Here is a 13,099-nt window from a genome sequence, read left to right on the forward strand (position 1 = left end):
CACACATACTGCTCCCTGTTTTATGCCTCAATTAATATATATATATATATATATATATATATATATATATATATATATATATGCATATATGTGTATTATTAGAGAATCATTGACCAGAGTTCTTTTTTGTTTATAGTTTCTAATAAATCCTGGTCTTGGTAGATTTTTGGGAGGTATCTTGTTAGAAAAGAGTTTGTATAATAGAGTTTTATTCAATAGAGAGGATTTTTTTTTGGTAAACAACAAGTAATAAGCAAATGGTATTCCTTTTATATATATATCTTTATGGTATTCATCTTTATGTAAGTTATGAGATGGTAAGAATATAATCCATTGCTGAATTTAAAATGGTGAAAACCTATTAGTTTTCCACTAATCCCGTCATTTAAGATGCTATTAATTTATATATAGATGACTTTTTCTATGGAGAATAGGCATGTAGTAATTGGTGATATTTCCCCAGGCCTCCAAAATCCACATCTGATGTTTTCCTTTCCCTTAGAAGGAAAGGAAATTATCATTTGATGCCCTTACAATCTAATTGCCTCGGTCATGGATCTCCTCGCTTCCTATTTATTTCAGCCCATCTTTTCAACCTCCCCCCCCCCCCATAGTGTCATTTCTACTTCTTTTGCAGCCACTTCAGGACTTTAAAGTTATAGTCCAAGTGGTGGTTCCAGTATCATTATTTTTTAATTAAAATTTCCCCCCATTTTCTTCTATTTCTTGTCCTCTTTCTATTTTGAATAACTCTGGAATCACTTAGTTTTATCCCATCCCAAGTTTTGTTTTACCCTTTGCTTTTCTTTACATTTATACACAATATATATATACAATATTGCTCATAATTGCTCAGCATCCTTCAAAAGATTTCACGGCTAAATTTATTTTCTTATCTTGCATTATTTTTGGCAACGAGCTCACTCCACTGGGAGTCTTAATTTGCTGATGAAAGTGATTTTCGAGCTCTTTTGTTCTCATTGGTTTAATTTCTTTATGAAACTATGTTTTTGGTGTCAATGTTATTCCTATTATCCATTCCCTCATTTTTGTTTTCAAAATCTTATTTAAATAATTGAGTTAAATTTTCCTCACATTTTCCTCATTATTATACTTTCTTCGTGCTTATTTAAAATTGGATCTTGTTGAGTCTGACTGTGCATAGAACATTGTTTTAGGGATAATTCTTACATATATAATAAAACTCTTCCTTTTGGTTAAAATGTAAACATTTGTGATATTGCATTATGCTTGCTGTGTCTAGCATGTAACACTTTTTTTCGAAGAAAATATTCATAATTTAAAAGCATGAGGCTTCTTTATGAGTAAAAAGTCTTTGACTTATTACTTCCTTTCTCATGAATCATTCTTTCTTATATATTTCTCCTGATCCTTACCTTTCCCAACTTCTATAATGAAGTAATTAAATAATCAAGAATAGGAGTATATGCTGATTTGAATTGAAGTATGTTAAGTTCTTCACAGAATTTCTCTATTACTTAGTCCTTAATAAATGATGCTGGTATATAAGTTTAAGTTATTTTTATGGTCATCTTTTTAAAAATATTTATAGGTGTTGCAATATATAACAGCCATTCTGTAAAATGGGAGAATAAATAGTACTTTCCTCTCAGAATTTTCATGAAGAATATATAAGAAGTTAACAATAAAGCATTTATTACACTGTCTGGCACATAGTAAATGCTATGCCAGTAAAGTTGGTTATGATTATTACTTTTATTCCCATGAAATCATATTCATTGCAGCTTTTGGAACTACCACAAAACCCATTCTGAGAACCCTTTTCTTTGCTGTTCTAAGGAGTATCTCACATCATTCTTCCATTTAACTGAAATTTCTTTCTTCTTTTGTTTTATTTATAGGAAGAATATAGGAATTCAGGCCCTCCACAAATATGTCTACCCATTATTCATTGAACAAAGACCTCATATTTAGAGAATCAGAGATTAAATGAAAGTGTATTGATAGTCTAAAAGTATATGATTCTTTGCACATTCTGCCTTCATTATTGCAGAAGTGAAGGGGGGCATCATAGGACTGATGACCATTTTTATTTCATTTTGTTTATCAAGTTGTCATGACCAAGAAGAGAATATCATATCAAAGGCCATTTCCCAATCAATAAATAGTCCAAAAATAAATAATTTTCTTTTTTTTGCATCTTTAAATGAAATTTTATTGTATTTGTACATGTGAAAAGCATTATTTACTCTACAAAAGCAGGTAGCAGGTGAGCTTTGGTCATTAGACAGTAACAAACTGTCTCCTGGTATTAAAGAATGGAGAGAATGAAGTATAATAAAATAGTATGAATAATTTTCTAAGGAAATGCTATCAAGAAATCCAAGGAAGATTACTCTTAAACAGTAACAATGAGAGATCTACAAATTCAAACAACTTGTGACCGTCATCTTATGCTTAACAAATTGGTAAAACTAACAAAAGATAAAAATTTTGAATGTTTATGTGATTATTGGAAGATAGAGGAGTATATACTGTTGCTTGGAGCTGAACATTAACCAACCATTGTAGAAAACAATTTGTGATTACATGAACAAATCACTACACTATTTATACCTTTTGAATCAGAGACCCCACAAGCTAGAATTATATCTCCAAGAAGGGGAAAAAAAATGAAAGGATTCTGTAAATGTCAAATATTCATAGTAACACCTATGGTGATAACAAAAATGAGAAACAGCGTGTGCTCACAGAATGGTGAATGGCTGAACAAATTACGACACGGGATGTACAAGAATATTTCATGCATTAAGAAACAATGAACATGAGAAATTGAGAGAAATAAGAAAAGACTTGCAAAAATTAATGCAAAGTGAATTAAGGAAAATGGTACATACAATGACTACAATAATATAAATGAAAAGAACATTGAAATGAAGTCATCCTGTGCAATTTCAAGAGCCAATCTTGGACCCAGACAAAAGATAAATCAATGTACCTTTCTACTTTGATTGCAGAGGAAAGAAAATGCTGGTTATTTGATTTTGCTTATACTGTCAAAGGTAGCTTCTAGACTTGTACTTTTTATTTACCTGTTTTTCTTTAAGGGAAGGTTTACTGAATGGAGTTGGAGTTGGAGAGTGTATGTATATGTATGTGTGTGTGTGTGTGTGTGTGTGTGTGTGTGTGTATGTGTGTACTATATTAGGAAATGACTGCAATGATAATGTGATTGATGATTAATTAAACCTCTATGTTGTCATTCCTCTATTTCTCAACGTGAAGAGATGCTCATGAGCCTTTGAAAGCCAATAAATAACCCTGTTTGTTGGCCTGTGACCTTCCCATTGCCCCATCTAGATGTTTACATCTATCAGTCCACCCCACAGGCTTACCTATTGGCTCAGTAACCTCCTAAAGATCAACATAAGTCTGTCAGTCTGCTAGTCAACTCTTTGTCAACTGATGGCATTTTTTATTTTATGTTGACCCACCTGGAGGATCAATGTCAGCATATCCAGCAATAAAACTATGACATTTTACTTTGTCTTTTCAGTATCATCCGGGTATAAAATTAAGACCTCAGAGAGAGGGGGTATTTTAGTTTATGAGGAAGATCTGAGATCCATTTCACTAGAAGGTGTCATAGACCCTTTAATAAAGTACTTTATTTGGAGCTCTGACTCAGTTTTTTTTTTATTGTAAATTGGACAATTTTGGACCCCACAGTAAAAAAAAAGTTAGTTTTATAAACCTGGGAAAAGAAAATGAAGGTGGAAGAAGAAGAGAAGAAGGAGAATTGAATAAAATGAGAAAGAGGAAGAGAAGGAGAATCTCAGGATAATTTAGAACTAGAAGGATAATATCATCACAGACAATAATCCTAAAACTCAGATAATTAAAATAGGTCAGTGGTACTAAAGTACTTTTACTCAAAATCCATTTTTCTCCCATGTTGCTTTCATACTTTGTATCTGTCCTTCCTGCCTTTCAGATTCCTGCCAATATGGAATAGATATTTGATTCCATGGAAGATGGGTAGGATTGGGTGTGTGTGTGTGTGTGTGAAAGCTCTGCCTGTGACTGAGATATTATTTTTAATATTATTCAATCTGCACATTTGCTTTTCTTTGTTGGACAAATCTGGCACACTTGTTGATGTTTTCTGCACATGTTTTTCTGCAGTATTTTTCCTATGTGAGGTGGTTATGTCAATAGTTTCTGTTGCTTTATTGATCTTATCTGATAGCAGAATGTTTGCTTTCTCTGCCAGGATTTCTTGGCCTGCTATTATGGCTCTATTCCAGTATTTCTTGGTGGTGGTTATTTTCTAAAATATTCTTGCTTTGCCCTTATAGTACTATGCAAATTCTACATCTTGGTCTAGATTGAGGGATGAAACAATGTACTACTATCTCCTCAGAGCTAAGTCACTCAGTAAATAGAGTTTTCAATCTAGAGACAGACAGATAGGAACAAAACCAGTTTCAGATATACTTACTAGCTGTATGATCCTGAGCAAGCAAACCACTAAACTGCTTGTCTGCCTCAGTTTTCTCCTCTGTAAAATAGGGATAATAATAGCATCTCTCTCTCAAAGTTTTTAAAATAATAAATATAAAATATCTTGCATTATATAAATGTATATGTATATATAAATATAAATAGTATTATATAAATGCCAGCTTTATCATTATTATTACTAATTATTATTCAGCTTTATCATCATCATCACTATTATTATCCTCCACATTATTTCCTAGTGACCTGATCCTAATTAGACTGAATGGTGCTTCCTCATTCCTATTATCTCAGAAAAGAAACCTTCACATATTCGAAACTGCTATCCTAACTAACATGCTTTATGTCGAGCAAATTTTTTTTAATCATTTACTTTAAAATATTTTTAATAACTGCGACTTTTTATTCTTTTATATCATTCAGCAACCTGCCAGACTTTCTCCATTCATTAAAGCAATGGTTCTCAAACTTTTGAGAAACTTTATAGTATTAATCCCTTTATATGATTATTTTTGTATTATTAAAATGATTGAGTATCTGTCCAAAGAGTTTTCATGTGGATTTTATTTATGGATATTTACATATTAGAATTAAAAAGTAATTTACGATCTTCTGAAAGGGTTTCAGAGATCTATAGTATTCTCTAGTTCACACTCTGAGAACCAATGGATTAGAGCACTTATAGACATTATCATGATGTTTGGTGGTAGATAAGTGGAAATTTTGAATTAGTGGTAGTAAGTGGAAAGTATGTTTTTCAATATTCAATCTGTAGTAGAGCTGGGTGGATAGGATAGTATAACTTACATGAAAGATGCTGGAACTACTATAACTATTTCCTTAGCAGGGAATGATAATGTCTAGGTAGATTCTGATAGCCAATGTAGAACCCTTTATTTGTTTTATGGGAGTCTCTGAATGGCAATGTAGTATATGAGGAAGAGGACCGGCATGATCATCTGCATTCAAATTTTGCCTGTCACATACTGGCTAAATGTTCCAAGCCTAATCACTTAACCCCACAATGCCCCGGGAAACATTCAAAAATCATTAGAGACTCTGAGATTATGAGCTGCAGAGTTGCTGAACTATATTGGAGAGGGAAATTCTCTTATCAGGAATTCTCTATGATTATGAAATCATAAGTCCAAACAATGCCCTTTCCCATATTACATAACTTCTCCCGATGTAACAAAAGAAAGTAAAAGTAATTGTTAAGTCATTTGGAGATTTTTTTGACAGATTCAGCAGTTACCCCTTGAATTACCTAAAAAATCCACATAGAATTTTTTGGCCCTCTGTTCAATTCATCAGAGAAGTCTAAATGATTAATTAATTAGTTAAATATAAAATATGCTGATATTATACAATATTATGCTTTTTATGCATTTATGAATTTCTAAACTTCTTCTTTGTCCTCTGTTGGCCTTCGCATCTCATCTACATCTTCCACAAAATTCTCATTTACTTTCTTATGCTGACCCTCAATATGTTGAAACTGGGATGGGGAAAATTGTGATATAGAAGGAATAATTGTAAATAACAGTAAATAGGTCTCTTTTGTCCAATTTGCACAAATTCCGATTAGATTGGTGATAAGAATAATCCTTCTCTTTGGCAGCCAGGTAACAACAAAAAATGATTCATTTAATTTAATAATTAATTTAATTAAGTTAAGTCATTTGACCAAAATCACAGTTAGCAAGTAGCAAAAGTGAGATTTGAACTTAAATCCTTGGGTTTTAAATCCACTGTCCTTTTCACTGGGTCATACTGCCTCTTAAGAGAAACCACCATGTGTTTTTTAGACACACACATCACTTGAAATATTTTATTGTTTTCATAAATTTGGAATGAGAAGCAATTTCAGAGACTATCATGTCCAACAATTATTTGTAATGGAGAACATCAATTATTTGGAATGGAGAACATGCAGGGAGTATAGGACAGAGCTGAAATTTTAACCTTTGTCTTAAGACAAGTGCAGGATGTTTCACAGTAGAACACGTTGCCATCTTGGCTCCACAGAAAAAGAAAAATAGAGATAAAACAATCTTCCTTCTCTTAACAGAGAGATGAGGGACCATAGGAACAGAATGTAGTAGGTATTGTCAGATGGTGTTAACTACACTAGTTGTTCTGTTTAGCTGTTTACCTTTCTTATGTGGGAAAGTTCAATTCAAAAAAGGGGCAGAGTTTATCCTAAAATAATTGTGATGTAAAAGTGAGAGATGTTGAGAAAATGTAACTTTAAAGCAACTGTTCTCACTGACAATCATAGAGCATCCATGGGATTGATGTAATTTTTAGCTCCTCTCCAAGGCCATCTGTTGGATATAATTTGATGGTAGGCACCTACAATGATGAAACCTCAGATCTTTGAAGAATTGAAATATAATCCCCCTTAACTTCAGGAAACCAAGATATTTATAGCTTTCTCCTCTCACTATGACTTCAATAATTTTATCTTTACTGAGAAGATTTCCTTCTGCTATTTAAACTGACTTGTACTTGTTCACACTAAACTCTAAAATACAGCTTCAGGAGAATTCTCAGCATGAAAAGCTGTATTTTAGAGTTGGCAGAGAGCTTTCAAGTGTCCATGCAGGAAAAAAAAATGGCTGAGGATATAATGCTTATCCTTATATAGTGTGGTTTAAAGCTATGACTGGTATTCAGATTTCAGTTCTGAATAATCAGAAGATCTGACAAATACAATATGGAATAGGATTAGAAGTGATAGGGGACACTCCTTCAATATCATAATCATGATGTTTGGTGGTAGATAAGTGGAAATTCTGAATTAAATGGGAAAGTATGTTTTTCAATCTTCAATCTGTAGTAGAGCTGGGTGGATAGGGTAACATAACTATATGAAAGGTGCTGGAACTACTATAACTGCTTCCTTAGCAGGGAATGAAATAAGATTTCATGACCATAAAGTTAACTAGGGCAGGGTGGCTAGGGTTTTGTCCTAGTTACTGAAATTTAGAGGGAGTACTTTTTCTATCCTGAGAAATCCTCCAGTCTGTCTTCTTCTCACAAGTCTATATCATCCCTATGTCTTATCTTCCCTCTAACCAGAACAGTATCCCTCATTATATCTGAAAAGTGACTATCCTGTTCCCTTGTCCAAGTACTTGGCTGCCACCCACAGCCCTTTCTACCCTCAATGGTCCACAGCCACATTTACTGCTTTTTCTTCTTCTTTCCAGATTTGAGAAAGATAACTGCCAATGTTCCTTGCATCTGTCTTCCCCTTTTCTCAGGAGCTAAATGGTTGGGAATCTTTGACAAAACTATATGAGAGCAGGCTAGGCTATTGAAAGATATGCTATCTCTCCCCAAATACAATTACACCCCTATCCCACATAGCTTGCCCCAGAATTGCCAGACATATACATATGTGTGTGTGTGTATATATATATATATATATATATATATATATATATGTATGTTTATTTTTTTAAGATAAATAATTAAGTACTTATTATGTGTAAAGCAATGTATTGGGAATTAGAGATAATATATATATATATATACATATATATAATATAGTGATATTATGATAGTTTTAGAGACAAATGTGAGTTCTTGCCTCTAAGATCTTAGATTATAATAAGTATATATATATGTATATATATATATGTATAATATGTAGAGATAGTGGAAGGGAGTTTTTAAAATGGAGAGTCATAGAGGCAATTAATAGCACCATATGGCAGGTGATTGCCATGCCTTTTCCAGAAACAAGCATAGTAAAGATTCATCTGATGATTTTTCCTAAGGTAAGAGATGAAAAGGGAAGATTGAAGATGTATATGTGCAAGGTGTGAAGAGGTGGAGAATAAGATATTCTAAATATCCAATGGGACTAGCTATGAAACATGATCTGAGGCTAGCTAGATATAATTGGTTGGATGAGTTTGAACACTCTCTAGCCAAGTTGAACCCTATAATGCAGCTATTAAATTGAATAACTTAATTCCAGATGGGAGAGCAATGGTTTCTGGCTCAAAAGTGGGAAAGGGGGTTGTATCAGCAGGGAATATAGCTAGGTGTTGTTAAGATATCTGGACAGAACTTAATAAATATTAAATATTTATTAAATAAATAAAAATAAATAAGGATGTCTGGGTGCCTGCTAAGTAGATGGGGGTCGGTAGACACTGCATGATCAGATAGGGCCAGAGTTTGATTTGGAGAATACAAGCCAGCCTGCCTTGTGGGACACTGTGGGACTCAGATGAGATAACAAGTAAAATGCTTTGTCACTTCAAGAGCAAATCATCATCATCATCATTTTTATTGTTATATACTATATGATTTAAACTTCTTTCAGAAGCAAAGGTCATCTAGTATAGTATTATACTATATTATATATATAATATATATGATTATACTATATTATAATTACATTAAGTATTTATAACATATAATTATATATTATAACTATAGAAAATAATTATAATATATTATAGGTGTTATAGTATAGTACTTATTTATGTATGTGTTATCTCCCCTCCACTAGAATATAAGTTCCTGGCAAAAAGGGACCGTAGCTAATTTTTCCCCCCAAATCCTGGCATTAAACAGTGGATCTGGCACATAGTATGTAGTTAATAAATGCTTCTTGAATGATTAATATTTTTCCATTGTTGTTGTATAAAAATGAAACACAAAACACAACAGGCTTTGAGGATTCTAAGTTGAGAATTACCCAGAGGGAAATTAGAAATCCCATGGTGGATGGGAGTAGTGGGTGACACATTATAAAGAAGAAAAATGGAGAAAAGGAAATCAGCAAAGAAATGTGTAAGTGAAAAAGAAGATGGGCTGGTTGTCAATGAGAACCAGGGACAGCTATCTCGTTTTATCTAATCTAATCTAATCTAATCTCATCTCATCTCATCTCATCAATGGATGGTTTGTCAAGAGAAGTCTAGAAAGGTGCCTTGAAAGGAAATGGACAAACATCAGTCAGAATCCCCAGACTTAGATGGATCTTAGCTTTTTGCATTTCAGGGGATATCAATGTTAATGAGTCACAGAGTTATTCCAGCATTTCTTTGTGTTGTATTCCTGAGACCAATATTCAAATCATTGCTTTACTATGAATTGTAAAGGCTTATGTAGAGGAATGGAGATATCTAATCACTATACTGATTTTCCAGAAATGAAATTTTGCACCCAACTGAAGAGTTATAATGAAGTGTAAGAATGTTATTATTATTATTATCAATTATTATAATTGTAATTATTAATAAGAAATTTTTATTAGATCCGTCCCAGGAAAAAGGGATAAATGATAGATAATGACCAAAAAAGAATTCAGCTGGTATGAATGTTTGGATTAGCATCCTCACTGCAGCCAATAGATGACAAACTTGAAGGGAAAGATTTTGTTGTTGTTATTTATTTTTTCTTAGCATGGCCAAGCACTTAGCTCAGCATTTGGCATGTAGATGTTGCTGGGTAAATACTTGTTAGACTGGATTATTGGGTCAGTCTACATGGATCAAACCAGACCTAAACAATCTGGGTTGTGGAAAGATTTGAATACACTTATCCCTTCTACATCCTGGGGATTAGGGACTCAGTGCCACTGCCATCTGGAAAATCCACATCAAATTTTTGGGCCTTTCCTTCATCTGAGAGAAGTCTGAGTTTTTTTCTTTTTCTTTCATGGAGTCTTTACAGTACCTTATTATAAAATTTGGCATAAGTATTTGGTAATAGGCTCTTTGTCATCTCTGGACTTTGCATGTCATTTGTAGCTTCTGCAAAACTCCCTGCAAATTCCCATTTAATTTCTTATACCAATCTGTGATAAATAGAAACTGCAATGGGAAAGTTGCAACGGGGAAGGGAAAACCATACATAATCCATTGTCTTGCCCCCCCCCCCAAGTTTCACTTGCTATGTCTGTATAGCTTTAAATTAAGTTTAGTTTCAGCCTGGACAAGGCAAAAGAATTCTAATCCAAGTTCCTTCCTTCACTCTCAATTAGCAGTGGTTTATGATTTTAATAATTACACAATCTGATGTCTGCTTTTTGAAAAGAAAGTGTCTGTGTATTTCCTTTAAAATTAAACAGATCTCAAGCTCTGAGGACAGTGGAGAACTTTCATTTGGACCATTTATTTCTTAATAAAAGAGAATTGTTTCTTCTTCACACATAGAACCTTTAACCAGGAGTAATGATGTGCTCTCTCCTGAGGTGAATAACCCAGCACGTTGTTTCAGAGACTATACTAGCTGGCTAAGGGAATGCTAGTGTCTTTGTTACTAGGGAAATTAGAAGTGGAGAGATCTCTATTACCTCACTCAGTACAGCTTTCTGCTAAAGCAGGATGATGTTTTCACCTTACCTTCTAGGTTTTATGTGACTTGATTTGGAAAGCATCAAGGGCAAGTATTTTCTGCAAAAACTGGTCTACTGCTTCAGGTGGGGATGGCGTGGAGATTGGGTCCATTAGCATGCACAGCATTATCTGTCAATGACTGCTACCATATCTGCCAAATGAAAGTGACATTAAGTAAATCTTCTTGTGAAGAGTGAGGGATTGAATTTAGGGAAAATAAAAAGTTCCCTCCAGCAGGATGCCTATCAGAGTCCCCTTGGGCTGTCACTCTGGGGTGGAAATTGATGATTCCCTTGTACTTTGGGAGATGTACTCTTTGGAATTGTTTTTATGACATTTTCAGTGATAACAATAGCAAGAATAGAGAAAGCCTGAACAATTCAAGATAAAATCCTGGAGAGGAGACAAAACAAGTACAGTCACTGCTGTTAATAAAACAACCCCTATAGGAGTATAAATGTGCATGTCTATCCAGAGGATCAGAACCACAGGTAACATGCCATTTGGCTCCACAGTGAACATCAATGATACAGATATATGATGAGGATAATGACAACTGACATTGATATAGTGCCTAAAACTTTGCAGAACACTTTATATGCATTACAGTATCTGATCTGAGTCTTACATATACCCCAGGGAGGTAGGGAACAGTGGTATTAAAATACAAATTATGCAGATAAGAAAAATGTGATTCAGAATGATGGTGTGATTTGCCAATGGTCACACAAACCAAGTTTTCTGAACCCCACTTAGGGTATCTTATCTATTATGGTTCCCTTGTTTTTCTTCTCTGGGTATGTGATTGAAATCTGAAAGCAATTTCCAATAGTTCAGAGTAGGTTAGAAAGAAAAAAAAATAAGATTTTCTATCTATAATATATACTAGGGGGGGAAAAGCAGCATGACTTTTTCAGAAAGAGCACTGGATTGAATGAAAGTAAAAAGACCGTGGCTCTAATCCCAATTTGTGATCTTGGGTAAGTCACTTAACTACTCTGAGTGGTTTCCCCTTCTATAAAATTAAAGGATTGAATTTGTGGATTTACCTGAGTTTATTTACAGCTCTTAACCTATGATCCTATGATGAAGCCCAAAGAAAAGGAGACAGAGACAGAGAGGCAGAGATAGACTGGAGACAAAGAGTTAGAGAGACCGAGAGACCGAGAGAGCAAAGAAACAGCAGTTAAGAGGCAGAGATTGAGGTAGAGCAACAGATATATATATATATAGACAGAGAGACAGAGAGACAGAGAGACAGAGACAGAGAGAGACAGAGAGACAGAGAGACAGAGAGAGAGACAGAGAGACAGAGAGAGAGACAGAGAGACAGAGAGAGAGACAGAGATAGACTGGAGACAAAGAGTTAGAGAGCCTGAGAGAGCAAAGAAACAGCAGTTGAGAGACAGAGATTGAGGTAGAGCAACAAATGGAGACAGAGAGAGAGAGAGAGAGAGAGAGAGAGAGAGAGAGAGAGAGAGAGAGAGAGAGAGAGAAAGAGACAGAGAGAGACAGAGACAGAGAGAGAGAGAGAGAGAGAGAGAGAGAGAGAGAGAGAAGAGAGAGAAAGACACACACAGAGAGAGAGAGAGAGAGACAGAGAGAGACAGAGAGAGAGAGAGAGAAGAGAGAGAAAGACACACACACAGAGAGAGAGAGAGAGAGAGAGAGAGACAGAGACAGAGACAGAGAGAGAGAGAAGAGAGAGAAAGACACAGAGAGAGAGAGAGAGAGAGAGAATGAGAGAGAGAGAGAAAGAGAGAGACAGAGAGAGAGACAGAGAGAGAGAAAGACACAGAGAGAGAGAGAGAGAGAGAGAATGAGAGAGAGAGAGAGAGAAGAGAGAGAAAGACACAGAGAGAGAGAGAGAGAGAGAGAGAGAGAGAGAGAGAGAGAGAGAGAGAAAGAGAGAGAGAGAGACACACACACAGAGAGAGAGAGAGAGACAGAGACAGAGAGAGAGAGAGAAGAGAGAGAAAGACACAGAGAGAGAGAGAGAGAAAGAGACAGAGAGAGAGAAAGAGAGAGAGAGACAGAGAGAGAGAGAGACAGAGAGAGAGAGAGAGAGAGAGACAGAGAGAGAGAGACAGAGAGAGAGAGAAAGAGAGAGACAGAGAGAGAGACAGAGAGAGAGAGAAAGAGAGAGAACAGAGAGAGAGACACAGAGAGAGAAAGATAGAGAGAGACAGAGAGAGAGAGAAAGAGAGAGAGAGAGAGAGAGAGAAAGAGAG

Source organism: Sminthopsis crassicaudata, chromosome 6 (assembly GCF_048593235.1).
Source record: "Sminthopsis crassicaudata isolate SCR6 chromosome 6, ASM4859323v1, whole genome shotgun sequence".
NCBI lineage: Eukaryota > Metazoa > Chordata > Mammalia > Dasyuromorphia > Dasyuridae > Sminthopsis > Sminthopsis crassicaudata.